The sequence below is a fragment of the Apium graveolens genome, chromosome 7 (assembly GCF_009905375.1).
Source record: "Apium graveolens cultivar Ventura chromosome 7, ASM990537v1, whole genome shotgun sequence".
Classification (NCBI taxonomy): domain Eukaryota; kingdom Viridiplantae; phylum Streptophyta; class Magnoliopsida; order Apiales; family Apiaceae; genus Apium; species Apium graveolens.
In genome coordinates, this window is record NC_133653.1 from 178,067,475 (window position 1) to 178,080,149 (window position 12,675).

Consider the following 12,675-nt stretch of genomic DNA (forward strand, 5'->3'; position numbering starts at 1 on the left):
AAGATATCTGATTCATATATTTTAGGAAGCAGAATTATATTCCATATCAATTAGCGATTATCTTGTAACTGTGTAGTATATAAACACAGACATAGGGTTTACACTAAAAGTGTTATCATATTCGAGAAGATTATTCATTGTAACCCTAGCAGCTCTCGTGATATTTGTTCATCACTGAGAGTTAACAGTTCCATACTGTAACAGAGTTTATTGTTTCAATAAAGTTTGTTTTTTGTTACTTGAGTTATTAAAGTTCGATTTGATTGTACTATACACTGTATTCACCCCCTCTACAGTGTGTGTGTGACCTAACATTATATTTATTTATTTTGCATATTATTTTATATTCTAACTTTTTAAATTTTGACTAGTTTTGATTATTTATTAATGGTAACTTAGTAAAAAAAGATTTTTATTAGTGGTGGATCATTTTAAATTCGATTACTTTCTAATATATAAGAAGAAAAATATTTATAAAAATATTTGAAACTCCATATATATTTAAAGAAACGAGTAATATAATAAAAATCATATTTTTCTTAAAATTTATCAAAATATTATAAATAAGAAAACATAATACGTAATATATAGACATATATTTATATATATTTTTGTATTTATTCATTTATATATGGTTCGGTTCGGTTCTGATGGTTCTAGTATGTTAAGAACCGAACCGAACCGAGAACCGAAATTTCTAGAAATACAAGAACCGATCCGGACCCGAATTAGTGAAGAACCGAACCGGACCCGAATTAGTGAAGAACCGAACCGGAACCGCAATTTTTGATTGGTTCGGTTCGGTTCTCGGTTCTGAACCGGGAAATGCTCACTCCTATCGATAAGTCATTTTCTAGTTCTCGATAAGAATCAGGAAAGTGACATATCGATATGTATCTATTCTCTCAATATGACTTCTCGACAAGCAAATTCCAAACGTTTATTTTAAGTTCTCGATAAGTCATTTATCTTTTATTATAAATACTCAGACATCTCGACATACACCTCTTTACACCTTCGAGATCTCTAAGTGACCTAATTTCTCCAAATCCAAACCGTTTTCACTCATTTCAAACTCTTTCTCTCTAATTTTTCTTACCCACTCAAATTCAAACACTTTAAATTGCATCAAACACAGTTACACCTTTTATCCCAAAAGGGGGCACCAACTATCTTGCATTTACAGATGCAAACCAAGCTCACGATAGCTTCAAGAGCTTTGTGAAGTTCCTTTCTGAGACATACTTTGCAGGTGCTCTAACTGCAAACCCAATTCTGTATTTGGATGTTCTTAGAGATTTTTGGAACACAGCTGTAGTGAGGACAATAGTGCATGAGGACCAAGCTATATCCATGATGGTTAACTGCTCCATTCAGGGCCAACAGGTGGAGTTTTCTGAAAATAATGTAAATATGGCTTTGGGCATCCCTATTGACAAACTAATGGAGGTCCCAACTCAAGATGAGCTAGCTGAATTCATGGACTTCATCAATTACAGTGAAAGGATCAACTTAGCCAGCCTGAACAAGAAGAATTTGAGGAAGGATTGGTCATTTATGTTTGACTCCATTGTGAGAGCTTTCACATGTATGAAGGCAGGGTATGATAACATTTCAAGTGTGGTCCAGAAGTTGGTATTCTCCATGGCTCACAACAGACACTTAAATGTGGGGCTTCTGATTTTGCAGGAACTAAGCACAAGGATCATAATGTTTGTGGTTACAAGATGCAAGGAAATTTTATTTCCTATATTTATATGTCTACTTTAAACCATAAAGTTCAAGACATTCATTTAATTAATGGTATAGTTAGAACACAAATAGGCAATTGTAAACAGGTGTCCAAAATTCTATTTGGTTCACTTACTACAAAGAACAAGGTAATTGTAAGTCTTAGATTCACTCCATTTATGTTGGAGAGATTCAGGACTTACCCTTACCCTATGACTGACATGAGGTCTACAATCACAACTAGTACAGTAATGGCTCCTGTACCTGTGGAAGAACAAACACAGGAACACCAACATGGGTCTTTCCAAACCGAGACCTCTCTTTCTCCATCAATAGCATGTAGGAAACCAACGACTTCATACTCTCAAAAGGGTGAAGTGAGTAAAAAGAAGAGAAAACAGGACCCTTAACTATTATTAATGAGAGTGGTGAGGATCAAACACAAATAGAGTCCATTCTGTTCAAGAAACCAAAGAAGGCAAAACAAACTGAGTTGACCACTCAAGCCGCCTCTGCATTCTTCCAAAAGGATGTAATTGAAAAAGAGGGAATCAAACAGACTGTAGGGGCATCCTCTCAACAGGGTGTCTCTATTGAAAAGAGAACTCTCCCTAGTGCACCCTGTAAAGAGTCTGCACCATCACTTGAACACATTCAAGTATATGAAAGAAGGAATAAGGATGGCACACACACTGAGAGCACATCTCTTAAAGCTCCCTCATCTATTCGGGGGGAGCTCCCAACACTCAGTTATGAAATCTCAAATCTCATTTCTAAAATTTCTCCTTCATACAATGAGACACTTGAATCTGATTCTCAAGTGTTGCTAAAATCAAGTGACATGGTTCAAGAAACTATGCTCACCACCCATGAACCACATTTAGAGCCCGTTTGGGAAATCTTAAAATAAGTAACTTACGACTTAAAATGAATAAGTGAATTATAAGTGTTAAGTAGATAAATATCTATAAGTTATATAAGTGTTTGGATAATTTTACTTAAAAGACATTTTTTTTATTTAAATAATTTATAATAAATAATGTTAAATACAATTAACTTAGTTCTAGATTTAAAATTAGAAAAACATTTAAAAACATATATTTTAAAATTAAAATTAATAAAAAAGTGAAAAAATCAAAATAAGTTGAGAAAAAGTACGTCGTTACTAACATTCAACTTAATAGTTTATAAGTTGTGAATTCAACTTATAAGTTGGGTCGACAAACACTCATCGATAAGTACTTACAGGCTTATAAGTGAATAAGTTACTTTTTAAGTAACTGCCAAACAGGCCCTTAGTTGGTGAGAGGCTACACTCCGGGGTAGACCTGATGACACCAACACAAATACAGGGGTTTCATCAAGTTTTACTGAAGACCTTGTGGTAGTCTCTCAAGCACCTTCATGTGCTAAACAATCTTCACATATTGATAGATTTGAGGGTAGTACTCTTGAGGGGGGGCTATCTAAATTCTCTCCAATTCAATTGGAGGTTTCTCATGTAGAGACAACTCCCTTCAAAACCCTAGCTGAAATTGCCTTAGCAATTGAAGCTATGAGTCCAATTACTAATGAGCCTGTTATAGGGGAGGCAAGTCAAGCACATTCAAGTGCTAGCTCTATGCAAGAAGAACAAAGGTTTGAGGCCATGGTCCATGACAATAACCTGGTCAAACCCCCTCCAATTCAATTGGAGGTTCCCACAAGTGGTGAACAACACACTGTCACAATCACAATTCCAACTGTGAGTCAAACTGCGACATCTATCATAGGTAATGTTACCGAACCTCAACCATCTACCTCAACTCAACCAGACATACCTTCTACTTTAAACCTTTCTCAACAACCCTCACACTTAATCTCCCAGTGGCTACAGGATGCTCAGGCTGAACCAATCACCATGAATGACCTTCTGGTAGATCAACTGTCTGGACTTGCCAATATCACACAACAGCTTCTTACAACAGACATGTCCAATCAGGACTATCAAGCAATCTTGTTATCTTACAAAACAGATGTTGAAGACCAATAACAGAAAATTGTCAATGAAGCTGAACAAGATGGCAATGTGGATGCTTGGTTAGACAAGGACTTTAGCTTGAGCATGGATGATGTAATATTCGGGAAATATCGTGTAATTATTTTATCAATAAATGATTATTATATAATTATTATGTGAATTTTGGTAAATTATCTGATGATTGATATTGATATTAAGATGTTTATATGTGGTAAAATGCGAGTATTTTAATTTTAATATGACCAGAATAAAATATAGATAATTTTTAAATCTTTCTGGTAATTTTGGGATGCTATATGATTTTATAAAGAATTTATAGAGTTAACAATTATTTTTTGTATAATTATAAAACTATTTTATAAAATCATGAATCGTCCAACTTCAACTGTTTTTGCATTTTTACAACCCGAAACTCTTCGGAAGACTCCTTCCTAACCTAATCTGATTATTCTAAACATTTTTCGTGTTTCGACTTTTTCAATCCGGAGTACGGTTTGACCTGTGTGAGTCCCGTCATAAAATTTTCGATACGATAATCATTTTGATAGATCAATAAAACCCGTATTCTCAAAATACGGGATATTATTACATTATATTCGTATAAAGTGTTTTATAAGAAGCCCAGTTTTGATAATTATCCAGAACTGATATCAAATCGGATCATTTTTGTAGTTACTTAGCGGATAAGTAACCTATTTCCCGATCCAATACGATCCAACGTGTATTAATATTCCATAAGTATAAATAGCTTTTTTCTTATTTTATTTTATTCGTATAATCATAAACAAACAGTTAAAACCGATAATTTACATAGAAAACCCCGAAAATTCGTCGCGTTCTTGAGAATCGAACCTAAAAATGAAGGCGTTACCGAACTCGGAATCAAGCGTGCAATATACCAAATCAAAGCTCTCGAAAAGTTCTCTCATAATCAATCATCAGTTTCAGTACATAAATCAAGGTTATTTTCCTATTTATTTATTTTAATTCGAATTAATTAATGAATAAAATATGAATTTTTGATTTTGATGTTGTTTGTGTGATTTGACGATTTCATATTGTAGATAATTATGTACTGATCATTTTGGTATATTATATGATGTATTTGGAGTTCAATAACATGTAGACAAAGGAGTTTGATTTTAGAATTATTGAAATTAGGGTTTATATACTTTGAATGTTCTTAATTGAAATTTAGGCGTTTATTTGTTAAGGGTTATTAGCTGAAATCGATTACACTAGTGTGTAGATCGTTGAAAAACGAATCGAATGGTGTATATATGATGATCAAACGATAACGGGAAGGGCTTGATCAGAAAATGGGTCGAAAAGGCGGTGAAATATTCAGACGGATTTTTCGTTCGATTCGTTGGTTGTTTAAACGATTTGATTCTACAGATAGGTTCCTGGAAGCAAGAGGAGTGATTCCCGATAAATTGAGTCATTTCTGGGCGGTTTTTACAGTGGACAAAAAAGCTCCAGTTGCCGTTAATGGCGACTGGCCGACGGGATGTCGTCGGGGACGATGACAGGGGTAGCAAACTTCAGTTTGGCCCCTGAAGTTGTCCCTGATTTGCAAATATATTATTCCAGTTTTAAACTTTTACAAAAATAAGATTTATGTTTGAAATTTTTATAAAAACAGGATTCTATTTTTATTATTTTCAAAAATAGTATTTTCTTTTATAATTATTTTTAATTGTTTTAAATTCCAAAAATCAATATTTGTTATTTTAAAAATTATTTTTAATTCGAAAATAAATCTAAATTATTTAATTAATTAATTTTAGTTGATAATTAATTATTTAGTTAGTCAATTAATTTAAATATTAATTGATTAATTAATTTAATTAGTTATTAATTAATTTTAATTGATTATTTAATTAGATGTAATCATTTCTTTTGATTTCAAAATTCTGAAAAATAGTTTCGAGCTTTAAAATATTATTTTAAATTATTTTAAGACTTGATAATTATTATTAAATAAATTTGAAGTCAGATTCGGGTATTTGAACCTTATTATTTAATAATAAAATGATTTAATGACTCATTTAAATTTCGAAAAATGTTCAAAAATTTGTATTAAATACCTGGAAAATCATTTTAACCCCGAATCTTCTTTGGAAAATTATTTTGATCGAATATCTTACGTGCTATATGCTATACATGATCTGATTGATGTATAATATGCATATATTTACATTGTTTGATGGTTTTTATCGTAACTTTCAATCCGTAAGTCGGATTTGGGTGAAACAAAGGGTAGATAGAAGCTTGTAACGAATAAAATGAGATGAGAATTAGCATTGATAAATACATGTGATGTCTAACAGAGGAAGCAGGACGTAGAAAGGGAAAGCAAGTGGTCAGTGAGTGAGAATCAATAGACTACAAGTAAAGTGAAAGCGGATTGATAAGGCAAGTATCCCTGAACTTTCTTGTAGTACAATTGAAAGTATTCTCAAACCTTCTTGTTATATATTACAAGTACTTCCGAACTTTCTTCATATATGATGTTAAGTATCCCAAATAGTTCTTGTTTTATATTGCAAGTGCTTTGAAATACTTAACCCTAAACCCTGATTCTTGTTATTGATCTTGAGTCGTAAACCTTATTCTTTCTAAACCATTGATTGTTAAATTCCCAGATACGAACCACACATATACGATACTACTCCAAAAATACATATATATCACATACAGATCCCTGATATGGAATTGCTTAACATACAAACCTGTATACCTTGTATAACACAAGACCAATCCTTGTAACCACTAAACCTTAGGTCCTCTACTTTCTGATTCTTTCCTTGGCTGAAAGCCAGTCTTCATGTTTACCTTGTTATACCTTCATGGTATTATGAATCACCCTATGCTCTGAGATAAATGTTGTTTATGATTCAGCTTATTGATTTACATTGTTTATTATGTTATTATTATAGAATTGGATTGTTTTTAAATATGGACCAGATTCATGGTCGGACCAGATTCATGGTCGGACAAGATTCGTGGTCATGATAGGCCAATGTGTGCCTTGGATCCAGTATAAAGAGCAAAGCTATGAGCCTTGCTCGGGGTTAGTGCGTGACTGATCAGCAGTCTAACCTTGGTTTTTAAAATAAAAGTGAATATCCAATTCTAATCATTGCTTATCAGGAAACTTGATTCCTTATATCATCTCAATTGATCATTGTTTAATCTTAGTGTTGTCATTATGACTTGCTGAGCTAGTTAGCTCACTCTTGCAAATCTGTTTATGTTTTTTTCCAGTTAAAGAGGAAATTGGTGGTAGCGAGGATCCATAGACAAGTGTGTGAGCTAGGTTTCCAGGTTGAAATGGAAAAGCTAACAGAAGATGTTTGTTATAGGTTGTGTTGAAAGTTTGTAAGACTGTTTTATTTCAGTTCTAAGATAAATAAATTGGGATTTGGTACGTTGTAATATAAATAAGGTTGTGACTTGTGCGGATACTTTAAAGTATTGCGATCTGTGGTTATGGTAAGTAGGGTCATCGCATACATATTATTTCATAAACAAGTTTGAATATGGTGTGTGTGTGTGTTGTGGACCCCAAACCTCTGACTCGGGTTTGGAGGGTGCCACAGATGAGGTCTTGGAAAGATTTAGAGAAGAATATATCATAAAATTGTGAAGCAATGCAAACACACTCAGTCCACATGAAGTCTATGATGCTGTGACAGAAGTCTACAAAGCTCAACTAAAAGCTTTTCATCTCATGAGTAAAGCACTCCAACAGACTCTGAACAACCATCAAGACAAGATCAAAAAGTTGGTGAGAGACAAGCTTGATGACCTTGTGCCAACTCAAGTAGAGATCAAGAATAAATTCTAGACATTTACTGATCAAATGGCAAGGTTTGATATGACTAGCATGGAGCATAGCATCAAGAATCTCAAACAGTCCTTTATGGCTCTACATGAAGTTGTCCAGAATCATATCACCAGTAATAATGACACAAGGGTCAAACTGGATCAACTTGATCAAGCTAGATATGAACCATCTGCTCTTTTGATGGAAGGCATCAAGGAATCAGTTCAGGCCATATTTGGTACTTCTATCTCTTCAGAATCTCAATAACCAATGTCAACATCAACAAACTTGCAAATCCAAGCTCTTCAATCTCAAGTCTCCACTTCACAGTCATCAAATGATTTATTAACAGCTCAAGTATCTCAACTCACAGCTCTAGTACAAAGTCAATAGGCTGACATCAAGACTCTGGTAGACTCATATAAGCATCTTCAAATGCAAAATTCAGTCTCTTTGGGAGCTATTATGGGTGCTCTAAACATTCCATTGCTTGCACTTCCAGAAGCTATTAGGCCTGAAATCCCTAAACCTTTCATCTTGCCTGCTAACAAGCCTAAAGGGGGAGATAGAGGATAAATTGCTAAAATCATCTGTCCAAGCTCAAAAAGACAAATCCAAGGAAACTGAATAACAGGTTGATGTTGGGATGAAGAGTCTACTAAAAGCAGCTGAGAAACATAGTCTAAGCAGAGAATTTGATGAACTGCTAAAGGCTCTCAGGGCTTCTCTAAATAACAACTTCTTCACATACAAAAAGGCCTTGGACAAAATGATAAATTTCTTAAGGGTGATCATGGTAAATGTGGATGGCTTTCTAGAGAGAAGGATTATTATCAACATAAATGACTCTGGTATGGATAGATTTATGCAGGTGTCCCTTAATTATCTCATAACAAGAATGGCATCTGAATTGGTCATACTGATCAACAAAGTCAACAAAGTAATTTAAGAAGACACTCTCTTGCTCAATGAATTGAAGAAGGCTCAAGTAGCTATTTTTCCAGAAACATATCTACAACCAAGCAAGGGAGTGGCATACATTTGTCCAACCACCAAACATTGCAAACACTTTCAAATTCCAAAGCAATGTGTCATAGAAAACAAGAAACTAATAATGACTCTGGAAACAGACTTGAAGACAAAGCAGTACTGAAGATGAAGACATGATCAAGATATTGGGGAGATATTTGAAAAATGCTGAAACCAAGTTGCCCAAAACTCAAATCAATATTAAGGATGACTTGGATGATGATGAGGAGAAGAAAGATGATCAAAAATCTTCTGGATCAAATCCAAGTCAATCTTCTAAAGCAACTGGCAATAAAATAGAACACAAGAAAATGGATGATAAGAAAAAAGGGAGATAAAAGGAGAAGGAAGAAGACGGAAGATGGTGAAGGCACCAAGAAAAATGTCCTACCAATCCAAATCCAACAAACTCAAGTCACTAAGCCTGCAAACTCAAACACTCAAGTACCTTTAACCTCTAAGCCTAAACTTTTGTACAAACCAACTGCAAACACCTTACTCAAAATACCAATCAATTCTAGCCAAACCACCCTAAAGAAAATTTCAAACCTACCTTCATTTAAGTCACCAATCAAAACTCATTACAAGACTATTGGGAGAAATTCAAAGAAGCTGCAAGTTGAAGAAAGGGCTATCTGGAATTGCTTTGATCAAACTGATTTTCTACCATTAAACTGGTGCATCACAGATGATGACTACTTTCAACAATTATCTGAAGAAATAGTCAAAGTTTGGGTTGTAATATTAAGAGAAGTCAGAATCTACTATCAGGATGGCTCCTTCACTCTACTTGGCAGAGATTTAATGGACACACTTTCAACCACATAAATTAAGATGCTGGTTAGCTTAATGAAGGATAAGGACACGAGTACAAGGGCATGGAGGGCTGTGATGTGTGTATGGTTAATAGTAAGAGAAGAAAGAAGAGCAAAAGAAAAAGCTGAAAGAGAGGAAAGGGAAAGAAAATATGCAAAATAGATAGAAATGTTTGAGCAAAGATCTAATGAAGTCAAGGCAAAGGGGTTGAGCAGAATATCTAAGGATGGACATTTTCTAAACATACAAGCTGGCAGATTCTCAAGATTCAGAGTAAATTACTTGAATAGTTATTCTTTCGATGATTGGATCAAGCCTATGGAAGCTCTAAGAGGGACATAAATCATAGAGGAACTTCAAGTACTTGTAAATCTAAAAGACCTCATTAGAAAAGAATCAGGCTATGAGAAGTTTGTGTGATGAATGTACTTATTGAACTTGTTAGATATATTTGATAATGTCATGGCTAATATGTTTTATGTTTAGCTTTCAGATCTTACATGAACAGGATAAATCAGTACTTAACTGTTGATCAGTACTTATATTGGAAGTCAGGACTTAAGGATATCAGTACTTATATTATCAGGAGATAATCATCAGAAGATAGATATCAGAACTTAAGTGCTGAAGGACGATCAGAAAAGGACAGTAGCTGATTAAAGGAAAGAAGATCGAGATAAACATAAGAAGAGATATGCATGAAGAAGGAATTCCGTGAAGAATGGAATACTTGGAAGAAAAGATATCTGATTGATATATTTTAGGAAGCAGAATTATATTTCATATCAATTAGTGATTATCTTGTAACTGTGTAGTATATAAATACAGACATAGGGTTTACACTATAAGTGTTATCATTATTAGAAAAGATTATTCATTGTAACCCTAGCAGCTCTCGTGATATTTGTTCATCATTGAGAGGTAACAGTTCCATACTGTAACAGAGTTTATTGTTTTAATAAAGTTTGTTTTCTGTTACTTAAGTTCTTAAAGTTCGATTTGAGTGTACTATACACTGTATTCACCCCCTCTACAGTGTGTGTGTGACCTAACAATTGGTATCAGAGCCTATCTGTTAACAAACATACAGTTAAAGATCCAAACACAATCATGTCGGACACAGAAACTCCAACTATGCCTACCACAATTGAGGAACCACCAAAGACACAAATTCAGAGTCAGTATGAGACCATCAGAGTCCCCATACTGAGACCATCTGAATATCCCATATGGAAGGTAAGGATGACCATGTTCCTGGAAGCAACAGATCTAGAATACCTTGATAGAATCAAGGAAGGTCCTCACAAACCAACCAAACTCGCTGTTGCAGTTGCAGGTGAAGCAGCAAAGATCGTACCAAAGGAGAAGAGTGATTATACTGCTGAGGACATAGCATCAATTGCTAAGGATGCTAAGGTACGACACTTACTGCATAGTGCCATTGATAATGTAATGTCAAACAGGGTAATCAACTGCAAGACTGCTAAGGAGATATGGGATGCTCTGGAAACAAGGTGTCAGGGAACTGACACAATTAAGAAGAACAGGAAGACAATACTCACTCAAGAGTATGAACACTTTGACTCAAAGACTAATGAGTCATTGAATGATTTATATGATAGATTTTTCAAACTTTTGAATGATTTGTCATTGGTTGATAAAGAGTATGATCTTGAAGATTCAAACCTTAAGTTCCTGTTAGCTCTTCCTGAATGCTGGGATTTGAAGGCAACGACAATAAGAGACAACTACAATCTTGATGAAACAACTCTTGACAAAATCTATGGAATGCTCAAGACTCATAAGATGGAGATGGAACAAAGAAGCAAGAGGAAAGGAGGAAAGTCAAGGACAGTTGCTCTTAAGGCTGAAGAAGAATTCCCCAAAGCAGCTTCCTCAAAGAAAGACAAGGGTAAAGCTCTTTTCATAAAGTCTGATACTGAGTCATCAAGTTCTGAGAGTGATGATGACTCAGATTCTGAAAGCTTGCCTGAGACTGATGCTGATGAGGAGATGATGAAGCTGTGTGCTCTTATGGTGAAAGGAATCACAAAGATTGCATAAAGGAAGTTCAGGAAGGGAAAGAAGTTTTCCAGGAAAAGCATAAGTTCTGATAAGAAGAATTTCAGAAGATCTGAAGGCAGAGGAGGAAAGTCTGACATAGGAGATTACACCAATGTTAAATGCTATAACTGTGGTGAGAAAGACCACATATCTCCTGACTGCAAGAAGGTAAAGGGTGACAGAGGCAAGGCTCTTGTCACAAAGCAGAAAAGCTGGACAGACACCTCAGACTCTGAAAGTGAGGAGAACTATGCATTGATGGCAAATGCTGATAAAGAAAGTGCTGAGAGCAGTTCTGAAGCTGCTGAAACAAAGGTACCTCAGACTACTTATGCTTTTCATACTGATGATATTAATGAGTTGAGAAGATATCTTAAAACCATGTTTGTTAGCTATAGAGACCAAACTTTAACATGTGAAAGATTAACTTCTGAAAATCTTGCATTTAAGAAAAGGAATGATTTCTTAGAAAAAGAGTTAGTCATGTTCCATCAAACTCAGAAGGATAGAGATGATGCTTTTTATGTTAGGAATGAAGTGCTAAAATTAAATGAATCTCTAAAAACTGAGTTAGAAAAGGAAAGAGAGATTATCAGGACTTGGACTAACTCTGGCAAAACAACTCAAAATTTGCTAAGTAGTGGAAACTGGAAAGAGGGCTTAGGTTATGGAGAAGATAAGAATGATAAAGGAACTGAAGAAATTAAGCCTGTTGTTAAGCAAAAGCCAAAGTTTAAACCTGTTAAGTTTGTAACTGTAAAGTCTGAAAATGAGAAATCAGAAGTTAAAGAGGAATTAACTTCTGACAAACTAAAACAGGAAAAGACAGCTGAAGTGAACATAGGCTTAATGACAAAGAAGCAGCTTAAGCATAAGCTGAAAGATGTCAAGAATGCAAACAAGGTAAAATCACCTAGGAAAAATAGGAATGGAAAGGAAGGTGTGAATAAAAGCAATGATTATAAACCTGTTCCTGATGCTCCTAGGAAAACATGTCATAACTGTGGAAGTTCTAACCATCTGACTTCTTTTTGCAGGAAGAATAAGAATATTAACTCCTTACCTTCAAAATCAGGAGTTAAGAGTCAGTCTGTTAGATACAAACCACAAAATCCTTATTTTCATTGTGGTAGTTTATTGCATTCCATTTATACTTGTAAGAAATATCATAGTTTGTACTATG